We start from the raw sequence: 26,843 nt of genomic DNA, 5'->3' as shown, positions 1-26,843 counted from the left end.
AGACATGGATCTAATGGCCTCTCGTCAGAACTTCAAAGTTCCCTGTTACGGGTCCAGATCCAGGGATCCCAAGGCGGCTCTAGTGGATGCACTAGTAGCACCTTGGACCTTCAAACTAGCTTATGTGTTTCCGCCGTTTCCTCTCATTCCCAGGCTGGTAGCCAGGATCAATCAGGAGAGGGCGTCGGTGATCTTGATAGCTCCTGCGTGGCCACGCAGGACTTGGTATGCAGATCTGGTGAATATGTCATCGGCTCCACCTTGGAAGCTACCTTTGAGACGAGACCTTCTTGTTCAGGGTCCGTTCGAACATCCGAATCTGGTTTCACTCCAGCTGACTGCCTGGAGATTGAACGCTTGATTTTATCGAAGCGAGGTTTCTCAGATTCTGTTATCGATACTCTTGTTCAGGCCAGAAAGCCTGTAACTAGAAAGATTTACCACAAAATTTGGAAAAAATATATCTGTTGGTGTGAATCTAAAGGATTCCCTTGGGACAAGGTTAAGATTCCTAGGATTCTATCCTTCCTTCAAGAAGGATTGGAAAAAGGATTATCGGCAAGTTCCCTGAAGGGACAGATTTCTGCCTTGTCGGTGTTACTTCACAAAAAGCTGGCAGCTGTGCCAGATGTTCAAGCCTTTGTTCAGGCTTTGGTTAGAATTAAGCCTGTTTACAAACCTTTGACTCCTCCTTGGAGTCTCAATTTAGTTCTTTCAGTTCTTCAGGGGGTTCCGTTTGAACCCTTACATTCCGTTGATATTAAGTTATTATCTTGGAAAGTTTTGTTTTTAGTTGCAATTTCTTCTGCTAGAAGAGTTTCAGAATTATCTGCTCTGCAGTGTTCCCCTCCTTATCTGGTGTTCCATGCAGATAAGGTGGTTTTACGTACTAAACCTGGTTTTCTTCCGAAAGTTGTTTCTAACAAAAACATTAACCAGGAGATTATCGTGCCTTCTCTGTGTCCGAAACCAGTTTCAAAGAAGGAACGTTTGTTGCACAATTTGGATGTTGTTCGCGCTCTAAAATTCTATTTAGATGCTACAAAGGATTTTAGACAAACATCTTCCTTGTTTGTTGTTTATTCAGGTAAAAGGAGAGGTCAAAAAGCAACTTCTACCTCTCTCTCTTTTTGGATTAAAAGCATCATCAGATTGGCTTACGAGACTGCCGGACGGCAGCCTCCCGAAAGAATCACAGCTCATTCCACTAGGGCTGTGGCTTCCACATGGGCCTTCAAGAACGAGGCTTCTGTTGATCAGATATGTAGGGCAGCGACTTGGTCTTCACTGCACACTTTTACCAAATTTTACAAGTTTGATACTTTTGCTTCTTCTGAGGCTATTTTTGGGAGAAAGGTTTTGCAAGCCGTGGTGCCTTCCATTTAGGTGACCTGATTTGCTCCCTCCCTTCATCCGTGTCCTAAAGCTTTGGTATTGGTTCCCACAAGTAAGGATGACGCCGTGGACCGGACACACCTATGTTGGAGAAAACAGAATTTATGTTTACCTGATAAATTTCTTTCTCCAACGGTGTGTCCGGTCCACGGCCCGCCCTGGTTTTTTTAATCAGGTCTGATAATTTATTTTCTTTAACTACAGTCACCACGGTACCATATGGTTTCTCCTATGCTAATATTCCTCCTTAACGTCGGTCGAATGACTGGGGTAGGCGGAGCCTAGGAGGGATCATGTGACCAGCTTTGCTGGGCTCTTTGCCATTTCCTGTTGGGGAAGAGAATATCCCACAAGTAAGGATGACGCCGTGGACCGGACACACCGTTGGAGAAAGAAATTTATCAGGTAAACATAAATTCTGTTTCTGGGGTTTTTTGGCAATATTGTTTGAGTGCTGTCTATTGTTTCTATTGCTATTTTTTCCTCTTCTTAGAATACTAGCAGCTTTAACAACTATATATTGTTCTTTATCTCCTTTTCTTATGGTATCACTGCTGCTTTGTGTTTCAATATAATTAAAATAGTAAGTAGAATACAGTATAAGTGACTTGAAATATAATCCTTCATTTACACTAAAGGATTTCCTTTAGCCAGACAAGAAGAGAAGAATATCACCAGACAAAGAACAGTATGTTCATTTTGTTATATAGGGAGAATAATCCAAATATTATTTATTGAAACCTCTAAAACACCATATTCAAGTTTACATTTTCATTTTTTATTTTAATAGTTTGCCCCTTTATGTTTCTCGTCTTAGAATATATTTCCCGTTAGAGGATGACAATTCTATAATATCTATAAAATGTGTTTAATGTATCTTTTGGGTAGATTTTTATCTTTTTGACAAGTTGTTTCAAAATCTTTAAAACACAACTATATTTTTTTAATACATTTTAAATTGTGTTTCTCAGCAATAAGATTTATTTCTGATTCATTATTGGGTGTTTACTAACCCAAGAGACAGATGTGAACTGTTAATGGATGTTCAGCAGACAGATGAAACTGTATTGCTGTACTGAAGACTTGGTATCAAGTACTGCTAATGTGAAAAGCTGTTGCCAAGAGATCACATGATGAAGAAAAAACGGAATGATATGAGAACATGATTATCACAAGTCATATTATTGTCCTTTTATCGGAATGAAAGTTAAAGATGTGAAGATAATTCCGCTTTAACTCTGACATTATATAGTGGTACAGAGAGAAATATAAGAATGTCACTTTTCACTTGTTTACTGTATTGCAGTTATAATCTACACATCAAAATTGCATGAGGGATTTTTTTTTTTTTTACATTAGGGGGTCAATTTATCAAGCTCCGTATGGAAGGCTCCATAACCTGTCCGCCTGCTCTGAGACAGCGGACAGAAATCTACCCGATCGAATACGGGCGGCATTGCACCATCAGTTCACAAGAACTGCTGGGGATAAATGCCGACAGCGTATGCTGTCGCATTTATCGATGTGCAGCGGACATGATACACTACATCGTATCATGTCCGCTCTTACATTAATAAATCTATCCCTATGGGTTGTTTATCTTGCTATGCTGAGTTCTGGTCATGAATATAATTCTCAAAAAAATCCCAAAAATTTTTTGTTTGATTTCTCTCCATGATGGTGAGTTTTTGATCAGGCCCTTAATTATTAAAGTTTATGTGCAGAATTATGTAACATAAGCCATGCCTTTAAAAAAATGTAAAATTAGAGAATTATGTATCCAAAGGTTTACTTACCTTGTATCTATAGACATCATGGGCTTGTTGTGTAATTAGAGCGTGCCTGATCATGCCACAGAGGGCAGATTTATGTAACTTCTTTTTTTAACATTTACTGTCCCTTTAATCATTTGTAAATATAAATTTATTTATAGATAGTCAATTCTGAGTGTATGAAAACCCCTCTGAGAATTCTGTACAAGATAAATTGTATCTGTTTTTTGTTTTTCTCATTCAGGGACCATAAAGCTTCTGACAGAGAGAGGGATGAACAGCACTGGCCTCTCCTGTGAGTTTCAGGAGCTTTCAATTACACCCATACTTGGACGAAGGACTGAAATAAAAGTCTGAAAAGGTAAACCAATAAGAGTCATTTAAAGTTTTGTATTTCTGTTAATCTGTAGGCAGGACGAAGCTAAGTCATTTGGAGAATTATCTGGTGAATGATAAAAATATTGTTCCTTTTATCCTTTACGCAAAACAAAAAAATACATAGTATTGACAAATTTTGTTATATTTCCTTGAAACAGTGGCCACAAACAATATAGTTTAAATTGATTTCTGCAAAGTTGAGAAATTTGAGTTTATGTTACTACTATTTGAAAAAGAAAACAGTATTGACCAACCAAAGGCCTGGGGCTGTAGTGTGGACCTTAGACATTTTGGGCCAGATTAAAAGTGGAGCGCTAAATATCGATTTCATGAAAATGATATTTGCGCTCCACTGTGTAATACTAGCACACGCTAGTGTGTGCTAGTATTACAAGTTTTCAGCAATGCGAACGCGACCACACGTTTGCATTGCTGGGAAGCATTGCGCTCACAAGAGCACGCTTCCATAGGCTCAGAGAATGCATCAGAACCTAAGCGCAGTGAAGGGGGTAAGTCGTGGAGCAATGGCAGAAAATTTAATTATATATGTATATGATTATATACAGATATATTTATGTGTTAGTATGTGTATATACATATATATATTTACTGGGAACACACAGCTTCCATAAACCGCAATGTAAAGGCACTTTCAGTGCCATTTTGTTTCTAACACCCCTCTTCCACCAACTTTACTATTAAAAATAAAGATGCTGCTATCTTTATTTTTTAATAAAATACACTAGACTGTATTTTGGGGGCTTTTGGGGCACATTTATAAAATTAACCAGAGATCTGATCTCTGGTTGATTTTCTAAGTGCTAATTGCTACCGCGAGCTTGTGGTAGCAATAACCATAATGGCTGGTTATTTATCACGCGCCCGCAAACGGGCTAATCTGTCCATTTGCGGGCGCACAATAATTTAGCACTCCACTTCTAATCTAGCCCTTTATTTGTCCCTCCATTTTTTCAAACTTAATATTGTATGTGTCGTAATCAGGGATAAATAAATATATACACTCACCGGCCACTTTATTAGGTACACCTTGCTAGTCCTGGGTTGGACCCCCTTTTGCCTTCAGAACTGCCTTAATTCTTCATGGCATAGATTCAACAAGGTGTTGGAAACATTCCTCAGACATTTTGTTCAATATTGACATGATAGCTGCAAATTTGTCGGCTAAACATCCATGATGCGATTCTCCCGATACACCACATCCCAAAGGTGCTCTATTGGATTGAGATCTGGTGACTGTGGTTGCCATTGAAGTACAGTGAACTCATTGTCATGTTCAAGAAACCAGTTTGAGATGATGTGAGCTTTGTGACATGGTGCATGATCCTGCTGAAAGTAGCAATCACATGGGTACACTGTAGTCATAAAGGGATGGACATGGTCAGCAACAATTCTCAGGTAGGCCGTGGCGTTTAAACGATGCTCAATTTGTACTAAGGGGCCCAAAGTGTGCCAAGAAAATATCCCCCACACCATTACACCACCACCACCAGCCTGAACCATTGATACAAGGCAGGATGGATCCATGCTTTCATGTTGTTTACGACAAATTCTGACCCTACCATCTGAATGTCGCAGCTGAAATCAAGACTCATCAGACCAAGGCAACGTTTTTCCAAACTTCTATTGTCCAATTTTGGTGAGTCTGTGCGAATTGTAGCCTCAGTTTCCTGTTCTTAGCTGACAGGAGTGGCTCCCGGTGTGGTCTTCTGCTGCTGTAGCCCACCTGCTTCAAGGTTTGACGTATTGTGCATTCAGAGATGGTATTCTGCATACCTTGGTTGTAACTAGTGGTTATTTGAGTTACTGTTGCCTTTCTATCATTTTGAACCAGTCTGCCCATTCTCCTCTGACATCAACAAGGCATTTTCGCCCACACAACTGCTGCTCACTGGATATTTTCTCTTTTTCAGCCCATTCTCTGTAAACCCGAGAGATGGTTGTGCGTGAAAATCCCAGTACATTGGCAGGTTTTGAAATACTCAGACCAGCCCGTCTGGCACCAACAACCATGCACGTTCAAACTGTCACTTAAATCCCCTTTCTTCCCCATTCTGATGCTCGGTTTGAACTTCAACATGTTGTCTTCACCACATCTAGATGCCTAAATGCATTGAAATGCTGCCATGTGATTGGCTGATTACCAATTTGTGTTACCAAGCAATTGAACAGGTGTACCTAATAAAGTGGCTGGTGTGTGTGTGTATATATATATATATATATATATATATATATATATATATATATATATATATATATATATATTAATTTGCTATGGTATTAGCAACACAGGAACTGCATTACATCATATCTGCAGGCACATAAGGGTGCTTTAGAAAGTAAATGGTGTATATATAGAGCATTACTAGTCTGAGGGTTATTCAGATATATGTATAATACATATTTTTGTTTCCATTAGTTGTATTTGTAAAATTTTGTTTAAAAAATCCAATGCGATGTTTGGACACCCAAATGTCTGTTTTAGCTTTGTTAAAAAGAAAAACTATGGCTTATAAAAGATAGTTATTTACTTTTAAGACAAATTTCACTCACAATAACAATCTCATATTTTGAACCATAGATTCATGCAGCTAAAAGTAAGAAATGTAGAAGCTCTAGAAGCTCTTGCAGTGCATTTTAAACATTTTAATAAGCAGTCGTACTGCTGCTTCCTGCCCTCTCCGCAACCTCAGAGGTGGAGTTAAATTAACCTTGACAGTTTCATACAAGATGATTGACAAGCCCTGCTCTAGCTTTATTAATTGCTCTAGAGATATTAGCTATCATTTTGTTGACAACATTTGTGTTGTGATATCTTCTGTATGTGGCCATATGTAAATATGCTTCAGAGATAACACTTTGTAGCTGGTAGCAGGGTCTGAGTTATGTAGCAAGCCATTCATGGGTATAAAACATAATTTTCAGTTAAATTCAGTTAAATTGCAGAAAAAGTGAGGAAAATAACGAAATAAAGAATATTACCAAAGGGTTTGTTAATAATTAATAATTTAGTATGTTATGGGGAATTACATTTTTAGTTTAGTGTCCTTATAATGTCATTTTTGTTTAACATGAATTGTTTCTTCAGATTTTATGCTGTGTTCAACATGCCAGCAATGAAAAAGAAAGTGAATTTTAGTTGTATTGTTTACTGTCAAATTAAGACTGTGTTTACCTAAGAGCACATGTGATGCTCATGCCGCCTGTAAAAGAACAGCAGTGCACTGCGGCCAGTGTTCTATTATTACTATAAGTACATTCTCAACTTGTTTCTAGTAGCGAATACCTTATAATAGTCTAGAAAAGCTTTTCACAAAGCATAAAGTGCATTATTGTAGTATTGTACTGGTTTGAGAAAAACTTGCAAATTGAAAATGTCAGCAAAGCCCATAATGTATTTACTGCATACAAAACAAGTACTTATCACGTACATATTCTTTTAAGATCATGGACATTACCAGCTGGAAAAATACCATTATATATGATTCATAGCTTTTAATGCATGTAAACTTAATAAGATCCAATTTGCCTCTTTCAGTTCTCAAAAAGATGGGGGGGGTGATTCAGTCCACTTTATTGTTACTGTGTGAAGTGATTGTGGCATTAATGCAAATGCTGCTGCTGTAATCACTGGAATAAATAAACATATAATTGGCACAAGGGCAACCTGTGTCCCTTCATGCTACCTACATCATGAAAATCGTGATCAGAATTAGATGATTCCTAGTGGGAACATGGCTGCATTATGACTTTTGTAGGCCCTAGGAACTTTTTTTCCTCTAAAATATTAAAAAGTATATTTTACCACTGTGATGGTATAACGGTGGCTGTAATCCAGGGGGGTTTATATACTTAACAACACAAATGAAGTATGTATCTTTCTTATTGCAGGAAATAAACTGTGCTATGGCAGAGTGGGCATCCTATCCGCCATCATTCAGTTTGCGCATATGACTAAGCACTAAGGTCACTAAAGCAAGGCTGGGGGGAGGGAGGGGGGCTGTCCACACTTGCATAAACCCCTTGTGCTCCCCAACCTTGAAACTTCATGATCGGAAGCTGAGCCTGTGACAGTCATTGTCACTCACAAATGCAGGCAGGTTGACTCAGATAGACTGTGACAGAATAAACACCCCATCCTAGAGGCATATTATAAGTAATTTCATCAGTAATTATCAATTTAGATTAGGGAATTCAGATGTGAGAAAAAAATTAAAACAATTTCTCAAACCGCGAAAACTTTTTTTTCTTCTGATTTTAAAATAAATTAAAATATTTTTAAGGGGCCCTAAAAGTTTTTAATGGGCACAAGGCATTGTGCCTAATAGATAACTCAGCACTGAGTGGAAACTGTCAAGTAATACATTTTTGTTTGGGTTTTTCATTGTTAGCCAAAAATGAATTAATTTATAAATATTTAAATGGACAGTAAAGTAAAAATAAACAATAATGATTCAGATCCATCATGTCATTTTAAACAACTTGTCCTATATACTTCTATTATTTGTTCTCTTGGTGTCCTTTGTTGAAGAGTAAAGCAAGGTAGGCTGATAGGAAATTAGGAATGCGCACGTCTTTAAGATTCTGTGGCAGCAGTGATTGGAACTATGTTTAACATTGTATAAGGTATAAATACATGTGCAAACTCCTGAGCTTACTTTTTAACAACGGATACCAAGAAAACTAAGCACAGTTGATAACAGAAATACATTGCAAAGTTGTTTAAAATTTCATTTTCTATCCAATTCATTATAGTTTCATTGTGACTTTACTTTCCCTTAAATATAGTTTTAACTTATAATAAACCTAATTTTAAATGTCCAGGTCCACTTAATACTTATTTTTGTCATATACTATTATGGCCCCAATGCCATTCCAATTCATTTGGAGCACAGCTGTTTGGATTAGTTAAAAGGAAAGTAAACTGTAAACATTTCTATCATGTACACTGTATATCAATATATGATGGCCAACTTCCTAACTCATGAGATCAACATTTTTGAAACCTTAAGGGCAGCATATATATACGTATAGCTATTAAACACCATTAATAATATGTTTCCTAAAACAAAGTCCAGTGGGCCAGATTTAGGTAAGGTTGTAGGGTACTCTCTGCTGTTCTTCCCTCCAGAGGGTTGTAGGTTGTAGGGTACTCTCTGCTGTTCTTCCCTCCAGAGGGTTGTAGGTTGTAGGGTACTCTCTGCTGTTCTTCCCTCCAGAGGGTTGTAGGTTGTAGAGTACTCTCTGCTGTTCTTCCCTCCAGAGGGTTGTAGGTTGTAGGGTACTCTCTGCTGTTCTTCCCTCCAGAGGGTTGTAGGTTGTAGGGTACTCTCTGCTGTTCTTCCCTCCAGAGGGTTGTAGGTTGTAGAGTACTCTCTGCTGTTCTTCCCTCCAGAGGGTTGTAGGTTGTAGAGTACTCTCTGCTGTTCTTCCCTCCAGAGGGTTGTAGGTTGTAGAGTACTCTCTGCTGTTCTTCCCTCCAGAGGGTTGTAGGTTGTAGGGTACTCTCTGCTGTTCTTCCCTCCAGAGGGTTGTGACCACCTTGTTTGGCTGCGCACCAGGAGTCTCCAAAGCACACATCTTTATTTCTAGAAATAAAGATGTGTGCTTTGGAGACTTCTGGTGCGCAGCCAAACAAGCTATTGTGCACATTCTAAATTCTGCTTTTTCCATGGAAGGCACTAAAACGAGTGCAGAGGACCACGTTGTCCATGGGCTACCAGTAGCCCATCCGTGATGTTAGATTCATTGGTGCTTGTTAGGCTGAGTGGTCTTGTTGTTTAGGCGAGATCATGTTCAAAATTTATTGAAGCTTGCTTCACCCAACTTTTCGAGCCTATTGTGAGTGGACCTCCCTGCCATAAACATGGCTCCTCATATATAATCTCCTCAATACATGATATCTCCCACAGCAAGCAAATTCTACTAGCAACACAGAAAAAAAATAATTACAACCACAACACTAATAAACCACCTTTACAAAACGGGTTCTGCAAATGGTTACAATTGGTAAATATTTGCATGTTGTTTTGGTATGGTAAAGTAGTCTCGCTGCAATTGACTAAATTTGTCTTGTTAATCTCAGCGACGCCCACGAGGGTCTGATCGTTGGCATTCCAGGATTTTCTCAAGGTGTGGATTTTGTTTTTACCTACACCTCGACTGAACATGCAGAACCTATAAAAACATGATTGCCCATATGAAGTAGCATATTTATTGGCCGTCTTGCTCTATTCTTTTTTGTTTTATTTTCTTAACTTGTTTTCAAGTATTCTTTTGTGCATATGTTAGAATGCACTGGTTTATAGAGGGTATATATTTTTTTTTCCATTTTAATTCATGTGTTTAGTAATCCTTCACATTGGAAGTCATTTTATGCATTAAGAAGTGAATAGCTGCAAGAAAGAAGCAGCTCCATTGATTATAAAGTGATGAGGAGATACAAAGATATAATGAATTCCCCAGTTTTGGAGAGGAGAAGTAGCATCAAGTTTTTTTCAGTGAGATATTAGTTTAATGTTTCGGTTTTATTAAATCCAGGTCACTGAGTAGTATTTTGTTTTATCTTATTTATCTGTTTTTCAAATAGAGAAATGTAGGAGGTACCCCTTTGATGAGAGCTTTCAGGGTAAAATTTCCCTTTCTTTATTTCCCTATTTAAATTAAAAGAGAGTATTTCAACATGTATTGTGTAATGAGTTATTTGTTTTGGGGGAAACATATAGAGATATGTGTGAACTAATTGTTCTATTAATGTCTTGTTAGTTTCACTGCAGGTGCAAACAGCTTTTAGCTATTTGTTTTCATGGTTATTCTACCATGCTTAACTTCTGCTCTTCTGTATATGATACGTTTCTGAGTGCAATGTCCCTTTAATAAAGTGTGTGTTAATGAAAATGTAAACTGAAAGGAGACTATTACAAAACTGGTTAGCAATATTTATTAGTAGACCAGACCATTCATTTAAACCTGTAATCCTGTCTTTCTTCAGACATCTGGGGGAGGAATGAGTTACAAGTTCAAATAAATGAAATTAACCCAGAAGTTCTCAATCTTCCCCATAAAGGTATATTGGAAAACAGGACCTAGTGTAAAGATCTTCTACTCTCAGACAAGCTGCAATAACACTGTCTCTGCACTGAATTACCTCCAAAATATATTATGAAAAGCACCTGTAACTTGCCAGATGTCAAAAATATTGGATGGCAAATAGGGGACTGGGCACAGGTGGTTTGTGTTGGACGACTCAATAGCCTCTTTCTAGAGCTCTGTTGAAGGCTCCACCCTTTAACCCTCCATATGTACAGTATTTCTTACAACTGAGCAATGATTTTATCTCCTTGGCTGACAACAGCACCCAATTGATGTTTGCTCTTTGGTTGCCATTAACAAACATACGGCTAGATTACGAGTCTTGCGATAGCCTTAAAAAGCAGCGTTGAGGGGTCCCAACGCTGCTTTTTAACGCCCGCTGGTATTATGAGTCAGGCAGGTACAGGTGTACCGCTCACTTTTTTTCCGCGATTTTCGCATACCGCAAATCCCCTTACGTCAATTGCGTATCCTATCTTTTTAATGGGATTTTCCTAACGCCGGTATTATGATTGCTTGAAAAAGTGAGCGGTAGACCCTCTCCTGTCCAGACTCCTACCGCATTTAAAAGTCAGTAGTTAAGAGTTTTATGAGCTAACGCCGTAACACAAAACTCTTAACTAAAGTGCTAAAAAGTACACTAACACCCATAAACTACCTATTAACCCCTAAACCAAGCACCCCCCCACATCGGAAACACTTAACTAAAATGTTTAACCCCTAATCTGCTGACCGGACATCGCTGCCACTTTAATAAATATATTAACCCCTAAACTACCGCACTCCCGCCTCGCAAACACTAGTTAAATTTTATTAACCCCTAATCTGCCGTCCCTAACATCGCCAACACCTACCTACATTTATTAACCCCTAATCTGCCGACCCCAACATCGCCGCTACTATATTAAAGTTATTAACCCCTAAACCTAAGTCTAACCCTAAGTCTAACCCCCCTAACTTAAATATAATTTAAATAACACAATATAAAATTACTACTATTAAATAAATTAATCCTATTTTAAACAAAATACTTACCGATAAAATAAACCCTAAGATAGCTACAATATAACTAATAGTTACATTGCAGCTAGCTTAGGATTTATATTTATTTTACAGGCAACTTTGTATTTATTTTAACTAGGTAGAATAGTTATTAAATAGTTATTAACTATTTAATAACTTCCTAGTTAAAATAAGTAAAAATTTACCTGTAAAATAAATCCTAACCTAAATTACAATTACACCTAACACTACACTATCATTAAATTAATTAAATAAATTACCTACAATTAAATACAATTAAATTAAATAAAGTACAAAAAACCCCCACTAAATTACAGAAAATAAAAAAAGAATTAAATTTTTTTTAAACTAATTACACCTAATCTAATCCCCCTAATAAAATAAAAAAGCCCCCCAAAATAATAAAATTCCCTACCCTACACTAAATTACAAATAGCCCTTAAAAGGGCCTTTTGCGGGGCATTGCCCCAAAGTAATCAGCTCTTTTATCTGTAAAAAAAATACAATACCCCCCAACATTAAAACCCACCACCCACACACCCAACCCTACTCTAAAACCCACCCAATCCCCCCTTAAAAAAACCTAACACTACACCCTTGAAGATCACCCTACCTTGCGCCGTCTTCACCCAGCCGGGCACAAGTGGACGTCCAGAGGGGCAGAAGTCTTCATCCGATCCGGCCAGAAAAGAACATCCAGACCGGCAGAAGTCTTCATCCAGGCGGCATCTTCTATCTTCTTCCATCCGGAGCGGAGCGGGTCCATCTTGAAGACACCCAACGTGGAGCATCCTCTTCCATCCGACGGCAACTGAAGAATGAAGGTTCCTTTAAGTGATGTCATCCAAGATGGTGTCCCTTCAATTCCAATTGGCTGATAGAATACACTTAAAGGAACCTTCATTCTTCAGTCGCCATCGGATGGAAGAGGATGCTCCGCGTCGGATGTCTTCAAGATGGACCCGTTTCGCTTCAGATGGAAGAAGATAGAAGATGCCGCCTGGATGAAGACTTCTGGTCTGGATGTCCTCTTCTGGCCGGATCGGATGAAGACTTCTGCCCCTCTGGATGTCCACTTGTGCCCGGCTGGGTGAAGACGGCTCAAGGTAGGGTGATCTTCAAGGGGTTAGTGTTAGGTTTTATTAAGGGGGGTTTGGGTGGGTTTTAGAGTAGGGTTGGGGGTGTGGGTGGTGTGTTTTAATGCTGTGGGGGGGGTATTGTATTTTTTTTTACAGGTGAAAGAGCTGATTACTTTGGGGCAATGCCCCGCAAAAGACCCTTTAAAGGGCTATTTGTAATTTAGTGTAGGGTAGGGAATTTTATTATTTTGGGGGGCTTTTTTATTTTATTAGGGGGATTAGATTAGGTGTAATTATCTTTAAAAAAATTTAATTCTTTTTATTTTCTGTAATTTAGTGTTTGTTTGTTTTTGTACTTTAGTTTATTTAATTTAATTGTAGGTAATTTATGTAATTAATTTAATGATAGTGTAGTGTTAGGTGTAATTGTAATTTAGGTTAGGATTTATTTTACAGGTAAATTTTTACTTATTTTAACTAGGAAGTTATTAAATAGTTAATAACTATTTAATAACTATTCTACCTAGTTAAAATAAATACAAAGTTGCCTGTAAAATAAATATAAATCCTAAGCTAGCTACAATGTAACTATTAGTTATATTGTAGCTAGCTTATGGTTTATTTTATAGGTAAGTATTTAGTTTTAAATAGGAATAATTTATTTAATTGTAGTAAATTTATTTAGATGTATTTAAATTATATTTAAGTTAGGGCGGCAGATTAGGGGTTAATAAATTTAATATAGTTGCGGCGACGTTGGGGTGTAGGTGGCGGAGGTGTCCTGAGCGGCAGATTAGGGGTTAATAATATAATGTAGGTGGCGACGATGTCAGGGGCGGCAGATTAGGGGTGTTTAGACTTGGGGTTCATGTTAGGGTGTTAGGTGCAGACATAACTTTTATTTCCCCATAGGAAACAATGGGGCTGCGTTAGGAGCTGAGCTCTGCTTTTTTGCAGGTGTTAGGTTTGTTTTTCAGCCGGCTCAGCCCCATCGTTTCCTATGGGGAAATCGTGCACGAGCACGTTTAGCTAGCTCACCGCTACCGTAGATGTGGAGCTAAATTTTGCTCAACGCTCACTTTTCTGAGGCTAACGCCAGCTTGAAGAAAACCTGTAATACCAGCGTTGTCTTAAGTGAGCGGTGAGAAAAAAAGGCTCGTTAGACCCGCACACCATTACCGACAAAAACTCGTAATCTAGCAAATAGCATTGATTTGACACATAGCAGAGCAGTGTTTTTACACCCTGTGGTTCCCAGTTAACAATTAAGAGTGTGATTTTACTATAGTGTACCATGTAAAGCACACTCATCATTGCATTTAACACCCTTCAAAACTGCCAGAAACACATAAGACAGAGATTTATTTTTATCATCATCATTGACTGCCAGTATCACACACACACACAGAGCAATGTTTTTACACCCCCCATGGTTCCCTGAGGAGTGATTTTACAATAGTGACAACTTGTAACACACAGTATTTTAACACCATCTGGGACTGCTTGATACACATAAGACAGTTTTTTTTTTATCACCCTTTGCTGCCAGCTACACATAGAGCTGTACATGTGCAATGTCACGTCTTTCTGTGGCATCTTTGTAATGCATAGAGACGTAGGAGACCTTTAAAATGTAGCTATCGCTGAGTGACATTTAATTGTCCAGTAGTTTTGTATAGATTTTACTGGGCAGCTTGCTGAAATACAGCACTGTCTGGTTGAATACTGGACACTTGGCAACAGAACTTTTAACATATAATACAAATGTTTTTAAATTCTGTTCTATTCTGGACAAAATACTTTATAAAAGCTGCAATAAAAACATAATCTTAACCTAATTGCAAAGAAAGTAGAGAAATAGGCCCTTTTTAGTAAGATTTATTTTCTTACCATGAAACCTGTGGCAGGATTTCAAGCCTATCAGTGTGTTTTCATTTGAGGGGTTTGTTTTTCTTTTTATCCTAAAGCTCCAGTGAAGAAGTGACAGTTTGAAGCCTCAATTCATTTAGCTTTAAAATGAAGTCGTCATTTTTATAGGTCAGCTTGCCGCAAAAAAAAACATGTCACAATCAGAGAGCGCTGGGAGTGACTATTCATGCTTTCTACAGGAAATACAAATTTAAATGACTCATTTTCTCCAGAGGAGTCAGGAAGCTTTTGCACTTTGTAGTGGCATAAATCACATTACAGATTAATCTGAAAAGCATCCAGAATTATTACTGTTCTCAAATAAATGCATAAAATAGTATATTTTATATATGTATTTATATTTTATATATTTTAGACAACTGCAATAAGTTTAATATGAATATGAGTAACACTTATGGCAATATATTCCTTTTTTATTTATATATATATATTAAAAAGCAATTGGTATTTTTTTTGTTTGCAAATTTAGTTAGGATATATTAAAGTGACATTCTAGTGTAAAAATGAAGTGCTTAATTGTATTAGAGTATTGTATTTTTAACACATTTCTTTATTTTACTATGTGTTAATATCTTCATTAGAGTTAAACTTACAGTAAAAGTGGCACTCTTGGAATGCCTGAATTCTGCTCCAGATGAGGATGCAACCAGTGCTTTGAGCATATGCATGTATACCTGGGGCGCAATTAAATATACAGCGCATGTTTTGGTGCAAGCGTGGGATCCCGCACCACCCGTAATTTCACCTCGCACATCAGGGTATTACATATACTGCGCCGTTATATGCTAAACTAGCGTAAGTAGGACAAACTGGCAATCTTCTGAAATGTGCGCAAATACACATTTTAGTCGTCCCAAGTAACTTATGCCAGTATTTTGTCCACGGAAAGTGTCAATAAAGAGTAGTTTTATGCAAATGAGGCTAACACTCGTAAAAATGAACCGCGATTTCATATTAAAACGCGACACATAATTACGCTATTCAAAATTCATATATAAACCCATGCGCAGCCGCAATTTTCTTCAGTGTGTTTGGATTGTTCGTTGAGCTACAGCACACTACACTGAAGTGGAGGATTAGTCAGAGTAGAGAGAGAGGCGCAAACAGAGGAGTTAGGTCGCATTGTTGTTTGATTAAGCTTGTACAGTTACACATATTTTTACATATTGCACACATATTTTGCATACATACATATACAAAATACACCACACTTTTTTTTTCTAACACCTCACATATTTTATTTGAATTTTACAGTGTGATAGGCTGAGTGTTTGGTTGTGATTGTGTGTGATTGAACTGGGAGTGAGAGTGTGTTTAGTGTGATTTAGTGTGAGGATGGTAGGGAGAGGTAGGGAGGAGGGGAGGAGGGAAGAGGAGTGGCAGGGAGAGGAGTATTGGAGAGGACAGGAGGAGCAGCGGGGTCCCCCGTCAGGGAGTAAGTGGAGTGGGGAGAGGGAGAGCTAGAAGGGATGATGGGAGGGGAGATGCCCGAGAGCCCCAGAGAGCAGGCACATCTAGGATAGGGACAGAGGGTGCACATGTGGACAGAAGGGGGGAGGAGGGAGAGGATAGGGAGGAACCCACACCAGGGACATCACAGGGAGGAAGCCAGGTGTCCATGGAGGATGAGAGGGTGAGATGTCCCAACTTCTCATTTGATGAAAATGTTGTCCTAGTCCAGGCCATCATGGACTATTACAGTGCCCTCTTCAGGCAGGATAAGGGCAAAGGCATTGCCAAAAAGCGAAAAACGGCATGGTTGGCGGTAGAGGATGCCGTCAACAGTGTGGACCCACAGAGGAGGACTGTTGATGTCCTGAAAAAGCAGTGGAATGACTGCAAGAGGCTGGTCAAAGAAAAGATGGGGCAGGAAGCTATACACCAGAGGGGAACAGGCGATGGTCCATCCCTGGATATTGAGTATAACACCTGGCAGGAGATGATACGCAGGTCCCTGAGTATCACAGCAGTCCGTGGACTTCCAGGGGCTCGTGACTCAGGGGCTGCAACCACAGCACATCATGCTGGTGAGTAACATCACACACACCAGTATTATATGTATTTGAGATATAACATCCTTTAATATCACACATTTATGTACACAATGAGGAGCATGGTATTTGGCCTACTACTAAAAACATCTACAATTATATTTGTCATTAATGCTACTTAACACAATGCAATTTATGATATGAGGTGGAATAGTGCAATACTAACATGTCTCAGATTAACACAGGACACATGTTATAGAGTTTGACATGAGAATCAGTATAGGCCCTAGCATGTTTCAATGTATATTGTATGCCCATGTGGACATATATCTGACTTTACTAATCCATCTCTTCCTTTGACTCCTTCACAGAACCTCCTGTCACAAGGATACAAACATCCATGCCACCACCACCACCACCACCCTTCAGGCAACCACAAGAACAGTATGCTCCCAGTCATGAGCATGGTTGGATGGCTTCAGTTGAGGACCCGGGAGTGATGCCACCACCATTGCCATATGACCCCTGGCAAGATTCCTGGCCAGAGGAATATCCTCCCTTTGGCTTTGAGGGGGAGCCAAGACGGCCACAAAGGGTCCATGTATTTCCCCCCACAACACAATCTCATGGCAGTCAGGGATTTTACCAACAGACAATGTCACAGGAAGTTCCAATTGGACAGGCTGAGTGGTCACACACTCATCATCATTGGGACTATCAACCAACCATGAGAGCTCCACCATCCTCAGCAATGGGATGAGCTCCACCATCCTCAGCAATTGGACAAGCTCCACCATCCTCAGCAATTGGACAAGCTCCACCATCGGCAGATGGAAATATAGCAGATTCTACAGCTGCACCTCAAGAACCATCAGATGCAGGTGACCCTGCCCCACATGAACCAGCAGTTGAAGCTGGCCCTGCCTCATATGAACCAGCAGTTGAAGCTGACCATGCCCCACATGAACCAGGAGTTGAAGCTGACCATGCCACTCATGAACCAGCAGTTGAAGCTGACCCTGCACCTCAAGCAACAGCAGATGCAGGTGACCCTGCCCCACAAGCACCTAGAAGCCCTGCTGCTCCAGAGCCTGTGGATGCAATGTATTCTCCCCTGGGTGAGGAATACATTGCACTCCAGAGGAGGCTCATAAAAAGCACTGAGAGCATACAAAGAGGCAAAGAAAGGTTCTTCAGGAACCATAAAAGCTTCATCAGTAGCCAAGAGAGGAGACAACAACGTAGCATAGAGCTACAGAGGGACATGGCAGCATTGTTAAGTGCAAGTGTTCATAACCAGTCACAGATTATGCGAATTCTGTCTGATATGCAGATGTAAATGGACAATAGATGGAGAGAACAAAATCAACTCTTGGGTGTGTTGGTTGAGCACTTTACACACCAGCAGGACACTGCCTCCAGCCTATCATCTGTGGCCAGCACACCAGCAGAAACACCAGAATCTTCTCAAACCAGGAGAACAAGGAAATCCACTACAGTCACCTCAGCTCCCTCATCCAAGAAGCCGAAAAAGAAATACATATTCTTATAGTTCACCATAAATCTTGTCCTCTGTTATTTAGCATATAATTGTCATCCACATCCATGTGAGATGTGTTTTAGTACACTAATATTGTTAAAACATATAATATGACCTGTGTGGAAATGGCAATAAAAAAAGGTAATATTATCATGTTTATGACATATTCTTGTACTATAACTCACATCCACAATAGTTGTTTATGAAGGGTACATATAGTAATATTCACTTCTAAGATGTAAATCAATGTATCTTACATCCAATATAAATTGACACATTGGTATATATAGTAGTGATGTTACTGATAGGGTGGGTATTATCAGGTGTTTTAAGGCTGCAGGTGAGAGGTTGTGTTGTCTGTGATTGGTTTGACACAATTGCAAAGAGACAGCCTTCAAGAAGGTCTTAGAAATTATCATATGAGCCATCCTAGGTTTAGCTTTCAACTAAGAATACCAAGAAAACCGTCTCTTCTAGTATTACGATACGCACCAGCCTTTATTTTGTCATAGACAGTGTTGATTGAACTTTATTTGCAATTTATTTAACACAGGGCTATATGGCAGACAATGCTATGGCATTTAGGGTTGTACATAGATTTCATTTTACTCAACTATATGATGCCACTTTTATTATTGGTTCCTAGGATCCTGATTCTGCCCGCCCTTAGCTCAGACTGTCAAGGGGTTAAGCTCTATCACAATGATTGGGATTTTTACTTTGTACTCTGACCCTCTTTACTCTTAGTACCTAGGATAAATACAGGATAGTTCCTTGAGTCAGTCGTACTATATCTATCACATGTACTTGATATTAGATGTTTTTTCCCTCTGAGACTAATGTGACTGTTACTTAGCATAAGTTTACCTAAAGGTTTATTCTTTCATGCTATACCTAGCCCAATAGTGGCTATAGATTCAATTTAACACCCAAGTTACAAATTATACCACAAACCTTTTTTTTTTTTTTTTTGGGTACCTGCCACTAGTTTAGACAGTGAAGTTGTTCAGCTTCACAAAAGTACCTGAGACTTTCACTTTGCACTTCAACTTTTCTAGTTCTATGGGTTTAAAGTATATATTTGGCAACCTATAATGTCAGCCATATTTTATGTATCATCTGTACCGGCTCTAGGATACTTTTGAGATTATTTACATAAGGGCAATTACATGCTGTGTCTGTATGTTATTTTCTGCCTATTATGCCTCCATGCTCTTTTTATCCTTTCCTCCCATGTAACCCTAGCTATATGTAAGTTTTAAGCATGAAGCGGTAATTTGATGATTCCATATGAAGAACTACGCCTTTCAGGTAACGGCACATACTAATGAAATAATCTTGCCTGTATTTAACTTGTAATCCCATATATATTTTAGCTGAGCCACTAAGAATCTTTATGCATTATTTCCAATGACCAGTGTTTACGTTATATATATCTGTTGCTTGGGCCAAGAGATATATTTCAAAGCACCCACTCCCATTGGAAGTTATAACTATAAACCCCAAGATATCAAGACCATCACCCCGTTGGTTATACTGTCAGTATATTTATGAAAATCTTAGTAGTGCTATCCAAATAATATATATAAGTTTATGGCAGGGTTATAAACACAATACAAAGAAATAGAAACCCTTATCAACCATGCACCTACTAGACCATAAAATTAATATAAATATCTGAATTCTTTTATTTAGTTAATATCCATAAACATATTGAACTATATTTGCAGTAAAAGGAAATTAAATAAAAGTTTATATGCGTTAAAACCAACTCTTAAGATATGCTATCCTTCTTACAAAACCCAGAAAAATATACCTTCACAATTCAGCCTTTTATTTATTTAACACAATGGGACTAAAAACCTTTAACATCCAAGCAATACAATTCTAAACAGTGTTTATAAAACAATAGGATAATATATATATTCTGCTATTTAACTGCAATTTATCCTAATACAAAATTAACTGACAATATCAGAACTTGTATAGATGAGTTACTTAGCCAATTCAGACACAGATTTGAACAATACCTAGGCTTATAACTACCAATTTAAAATACAATATACTTCACCAATTTTGAACCAATTCGTAGCGGTCTTTAGGTCATCTCATTTGAAAGAAGGTTTTTGCACAAATCAAGGATAAGTTTTAAGCTCCTTGCTGAAGTGAACTTTTTTTTTTCAGGTATATCGCAGCCAAAATCAGATCACTAGTTTTCAACAAGTTACAGACAACTCTCCCTTGTGCATTCAACACTCCCATTATATAATCATTGATGACATCATGTGGGTGGCACTACGGGAGCTGACCTTCCCATTGGTTATCTGGGAAGTCTAAATCGGATTGGCCCTTGGAAATTTCATTTTTAACAGCCAGAAAGAACCTTCTGGCTGTAGTTCTCGCAACATAACACCAGGTGGCAGCATACAGTACAACATAGCAATACAATACAGCATTTCTGACATTTTTAAGCAAGTTAATTTTTTTTTTTATAAAATGGTTATTTAATCAGATCACACTCTCTGCATTAATCATATATAACCCCAATTACAGATGGTTAATATTAGGTTATTTTTTCTGATTATTCTGATACCAAATATGTTATATTATTAACATTTTATTATATTAAGGTAATTTAACACTGCTAATTATTAGCTTAAAATGCATTATAATTTTATCAGTATTCTGGCATTTACATGTGAATAATAGCTTATTTTTAATTCAGTATTGTACTGTATTCCAAGTGAATCCTGTCTATGTAGATCTGAAATAAGAAAATAAATGTTAATAATCACTTCTCTTCAGGTCCATAAACATCTATTCATGTTTTTAAACACACAGAGGCTAAGTAAGATCTTTTGTGTTTTCAAAACATATACATCATTTCTATGTATATCTGAATTTATTTCCTATATAAATATCCCCTGCAGCAATCATCCACCTAATACAATGTGCTTAATTTTAATATATATATATCATGAATCATAATGTAAGTCATTTGTCTTCACTGTATTATCCTAACATTCTAACTTTTCAGTAACTTCAGTTGCCAGACTTTTTGTCTCATACTCACCACATGGGGTCAATCCATGAGGAGTTGTAAGAGTCTTTAAAACAGCATATTTCCTGTTTAGCCAGAAGTGCAGATGAGTATTTGATTTTATTTGTGTCACCTTCCCCCAAGAGGGGTTTTTGCAGTAAGTCTTCAAATAGAGATTCAGTGAGATAGAACTGTTGTATCACACGTGTCAAATTCCAAAGGGGTCCTTGAACACATTCTTTTCTCACCTCACCAAATGTTCTGAGGTTATAAAAATCTGCATATATAGTCAAATGAATAGGGTCACTGAGCTATTTCCTTTAGAAAAGAAATGTTTGTGTTTCAAAAAGGCTCTACTGATCGTCAATCCTGATAGACGTGTATTAGAAGCTGTGTTCAACAAACTCATGTTTAATTAATCCTGAGGTCTCATCTAACATATACAGTGTATATATATATATATATATATATATATATATACACATATGTAATATTCATCATAATATTTATATACTCTGACATAAATCCCCCTTCCAACTTCAAATAGATGTAGGACACATGTATTTGAATTGGCTTAAAGTCAGTGGTATTTGATGAGGATCAACCGTATACCTCATAGACAGTCTCTTATGAAGAAAGTTTGTTATTTTGAGCTTTCATGTTTATCAGTTAGGCATCTTTAAACTATAGTATGTCTTTAGTTCATTTGGGGATATGACACTTCATTCTCCCTCTATGACTTGTAGTTGGGATCTGGGATGACACGCTCGCAATTGATTGATATGGGCCCATTTATCTATGAAACTTTCATTTTTGGGGATCCGTATTTTATAGGCCACTGGAGATATTTTGTCAGTAATGACAAAAGGACCTTTCCATGAGGGAAGAAATTTCTTCTCCCTAACCTGATCTCTTCCAAAGTTATAAAGATAAACTTTATCATTTATTTCATATTCCTTTTTGGATGTTTTGAGATCATAATAGGTTTTAGTGGCAGTTGCGGCTCTTTCTAAATTCCTTTGAGCAAATGCAAAGGCATGTTGCAGGTGTCTCCTTAGGTTTTCCACATATTGATGTGTATTGGCAGCGTTTATCAAATTTTGGTCTGATGTACGGTACAGCAGATGCTGAGGTAGAACCATTCTTCTACCAGTCATCAGCTCAAAAGGTGACATCTTGGTAGCACTACTTGGAGTTGCTCTTAATGCCATTAAGACTAGAGGTAGTTTTATATCCCAGTCTTTACCTGTTTCACTCACAAACTTTTTGAGGATTTTAACAATGGATTGGTTGTAACGCTCTACACCACCACTTGAGGCAGCTCTATAAGCAATATGGAGCTTTCTTTTAACCCCTAGTATTTTCCACATTTTTGTCATCACTTCGCTAGTGAAGTGGGTCCCCCGATCTGACTCGATTCTTTGGGGCAGACCAAATCTGGAAAATACATGGTTGATGAGCAATGCTGCACATGTTTCAGCACTATTGTTAGGTGCACTAATGCACTCTACCCATTTAGTGAACAGGCATGTCACGGTTAACATGTATTTGTTACCTCTTGATGATCTTGTTACTGGGCCAATAAAATCAATTTGTATATCTGACCATGGCATTACCATCCCCCTTTTCTGCAATGGCGCTCTATGCGTTGGTGCAGTGGGTTGGAACTGTGGACAGATTAAACACCCTTGACAGTAGGTTTGAACATCTTTCAACATGTGTGGCCAAAAAGCATAATCACGCAATATTTCATACGTGAGTTTGGCACCCCGATGACCAGATGTGGGAGCATCATGGGCATGTTGAAGCATTAGACCTCTGAACTTGGTGGGTACTACCCACTGCTGGATGCCAGTTTTGGAGGTTCTAATTAACAAACCATCCTGTAACTTGAATTGTGATCTAGATTTCATTAAGATTCTAAGATCTTCTTTGCCAATGCAATCATCTTTTGAGATGGGGTTGCTTTCAGGATCTTCTATGTGTTTATAGAAGATGCCTATAATGGGGTCTTCTTTTTGACTAGTGATCAGGTCCTCACTAGGAGAATCCTGACTCCATTGTACCAAATTAGGCTCACTCTGTTGTTTTGCCTGGTTTCTGGTAATGGCTTCTACCTGAATTGCACCCATTAAGTGTTCAATATTAAGGAGTTCTCCAGTTATGGCTCCTTGTTTGGCTAATGAATCCGCAAGGTCATTGCCTTCCTTATCCGGACCTAGAATTCTGGAATGACCCTTGGTCTTTTTCCAGTGTATGGTTAAATCATTGGATACTACCAGATTATCAATCTCGCAGAACAACTTGCCATGCTTGACTGGTTTGTTATTGCTTTTCTGCAAGCCATTTCTTTTCCAAGTTGGCAGGTATTCAACAAAACTGTCACGCACATAATTTGAGTCAGTTATGATCACAAATTCATGAATACCATGTTCAATAGCCATTTCAATGGTTTTGAAAACAGCAGTTAGTTCTGCAACTTGACTGGATCTTGGTCCAATGTTGAAACCTACAGATATATTTGGGAATCCATTTGCCCCAGTTATACCAATGCCAGCGACTAATCTGCGCTCATTATCAATAGTGGCATGGTAAGAACAACCATCAACATATACCCAAGGTAATGTTTGACAATGGTCCTCATTGTACATTTTATATGGGGAAAGCAATTGTTCTTCCAGAAAATCATCTTCTGATAATTCTTCCCCAGGATCTCTATCAGTACAGTCGTGGAGCTCAGCAAGTCCTTGTGCGACTGGATTCTTTTTATTCTGCTTGTAGCGAATTTCTAATGGCCAGCCTTGCAAGGAAAGAGTCCACGCTGTTATGCGGCTATTAGACAAATTCCCATCTCTTATTCTCTCACTTTGCAAATATAGCAAAGGCTGGTGGGCCGTTTCTACAATAATTTTCTCGCCCTGTATATAGCTGCGGAAATTTTGTAGAGCCCATACAGTAGATAAGAGGGCTTTTTCGCAATCGTTAAACTTTATTTCTACTGGGGATAGATTTTTGCTCGCATAAGCAATGGCTTTGTTCAAATTATCATGCTTTTGGTATAACACAGCACTCATGCTTATATCTGTGTAACCTGTCTCTAAGAAGAAAGGTTTACCACCTTCAGGGTACGCTAAGCAAGGTGCTTGAGTGAGTTTTCTCTTCAGCTCTCTGATGGCTGTCTCTTGAGACTCACTCCAGTGCCATTTCACATCCTTCTTTAGAAGAAGTAGTAGTGGTTTAGCTAATTCCGCATAATTATCAATGAATTTGCGAGAATAATTCGTCATACCCAGGAATGATCTCAATTCCTTTAAGTTAGTTGGGTTTTTAGAATTCACTATAGCTTCCACCTTTTTCTTCTGGGGATTTAATCCATCAGAGGTAACTTCATGTCCCAAGAAGTTTACACGAGTGCGGCACCATTGAGCTTTTTGCAGGGATAATTTGACACCTGCCCTTTTAAGTTGGCTGAGGATGTGTTTAAGCTCTGCAATGTGTTTTTCAAAGTCTGTGCTTTTGATTAAAACATCATCAACATAAGATAAGGTCCCCCTTTCCAGTGCGTCAGGCATAGCCTTATGCATGAATACAGCAAATTCATGTCCAGAATTTATGTATCCAAATGGAAGTCTCTGGAATGCATACTGAACCTTTTGGAAGGAGAATGCTAGCTTATATTGGTCCTCTTCATGTACCTTTATGGTCCAATATCCCTGTGCACAATCAATGGCAGTGAATATTTTGGATCCCTGCATTTGTGCTAGACACTGGTCAATGTATGGTACAGGCCAGCCAGACATGTATACTCGTTTGTTTAGCTGTCTTAAGTCAGCACACAAACGCCATTGTCCATTGGGCTTAAGGACACCTAGAATAGGATTATTATAAGAGCTGTGCACCTGTCTGATAATACCTCTTTCTTCCAAATTCCTTATGATCTCTGCAAGAGAATCATATGAGGCTAAGGGAAGTCTGTATTGTTTGACAAATACAGGTGGCGCATTAGGATCTGTTTGTATTCTTGCAATGTGTAAGTCTGTGGTACCACAGTCATAAGAATCCTTAGCGAAAATATCCTTGTACTCCATCAGGAGTTCTCGCAGCTGTTGGCGTTCATCATCGCTAGAACAGCCATTAGCTAAGGATATTTGCTCTTCGACTATTTGCTGAAATCCTGGAAAGATTTCAGGCTGTCCTATTTCATAGGCTTCTTCCAGTCTAGAGGTGAGATCCCCTTGATTATAATTTACATTGCTCCCATGACTCTGGGTATTGGGGTAATCTTGCTGTTTGATTGGCTGATCAAACACCAGAGAGGCTTCTTCAATTTTACAGATGCCTTCCTCTGAGCTGAAGGGATAAATAGACTGAATATTAAATAGACCCTCTGGCATAGATGCAAAGGATTGTTCTATTAATTGTTCTTCAGTTAGGTATCCTTCAGGTATTAGCCCAATTACATTATTCTGGAATCCAAAAGTGTAATAACTTGATTCCAGTGCATATCCTATGGTAGTTCCCTTGGATAATGTTATATCCTGTGGGGTCATGTTATGCACAATAATATTTATTGGAACAGTTCCAATATTCACCATAGGAGTGTAGGTTACTGAGACACCCAGATTGTGTATTCTATGAGAGAGGCAAATCAGTGTTTCAGAAGTTTTTAATTTCTGACCTCTCTTTACCTGTAAGGGTAAAAGAAATTTATCAGCCCCAGCAGGAATTATAACATCGCTAGATACCTGCATATTCACAGCATATGGCAATTGCTGGTTTGATTTCAGGGCTGCATTTTCATCCTGAAATACTTCAGGGTCCCCCTTTAACCTGCTCCAAAGGCAAGAGTTAATCAAATCTATTTGTATGGCATATCTATGTAAGATATCATTGCCAATGTATATTTGATTATGGGGAGTATTTAAAACTAAAAACAGGTGCTTCACTGACTTATTACCAATAGAGATAGATAATAAGCACTTAGCTGTGATGTTATAGCTTTCAGACCTGTCATCCAGGCCGTTGACACAGTGGTCTTGGGGAGAAAGATATTTAATCACTTTAGGTTCAGCTATTTGCGCTAATAAACCTTCGCTTATATAGCTAGCTTCCTGTTTTAAGTTTATTTTAGCATACTTGGTTTTACCAAGGTCATGTACTTGTATAGGGATAAATAGATCCTCTTTAACTCTCTCAATCCCTGTGAGGTATTGAGCATGGTCTCCCCCTTTAGGGATTTTAGGATCCCCCTTGTGGAGTGATATGGTTAATATATCGCCATCTAGGGAGATATTCGCTATCTTTCCGGGCGAAATTTTAAAAGTATTACCATCAGAGCCACTAAAAGGAGTTTGATCATCTATTTGTAGAATAGTGATTTCAGGTACAGAGTTATTCCTGAAATGAATCTCCACAGCATCTGGTTTCTCTTCCACCACGTGACAGCTATGTCGGGTGCGAGATATACCAGATTTTTCATAATTGATAGGCCGTTTAACTTGCGACCAAATTACATTATTTATGCAATCAATTATGGTGCTTAATCGCTTCAGGAGATCACTACCAATAATTAAACGATCAGTTGGC

At 38.4% G+C, this 26,843-nt stretch overlaps 1 protein-coding gene across 2 annotated transcripts in view; it reads left to right on the top strand.

Annotated features, from left to right (window-relative positions):
- The window catches only part of ELK3 (ETS transcription factor ELK3), a 135,714-nt gene that overhangs the window by 37,367 nt on the left and 71,504 nt on the right, over positions 1-26,843 (top strand). For both annotated transcript variants that reach the window (XM_053716952.1, XM_053716953.1), the window contains one exon: positions 3,412-3,528. The gene's annotated coding sequence lies outside the window, so the exon portion shown is untranslated. The remainder of the gene's footprint in view (positions 1-3,411; positions 3,529-26,843) is intronic.

The sequence above is a fragment of the Bombina bombina genome, chromosome 6 (genome assembly GCF_027579735.1).
Source record: "Bombina bombina isolate aBomBom1 chromosome 6, aBomBom1.pri, whole genome shotgun sequence".
NCBI classification, from domain to species: Eukaryota; Metazoa; Chordata; class Amphibia; order Anura; family Bombinatoridae; genus Bombina; species Bombina bombina.
The sequence above is the reverse complement of the archived record's forward strand: the minus strand, read 5'-3'. Positions and strand labels throughout refer to the sequence as shown.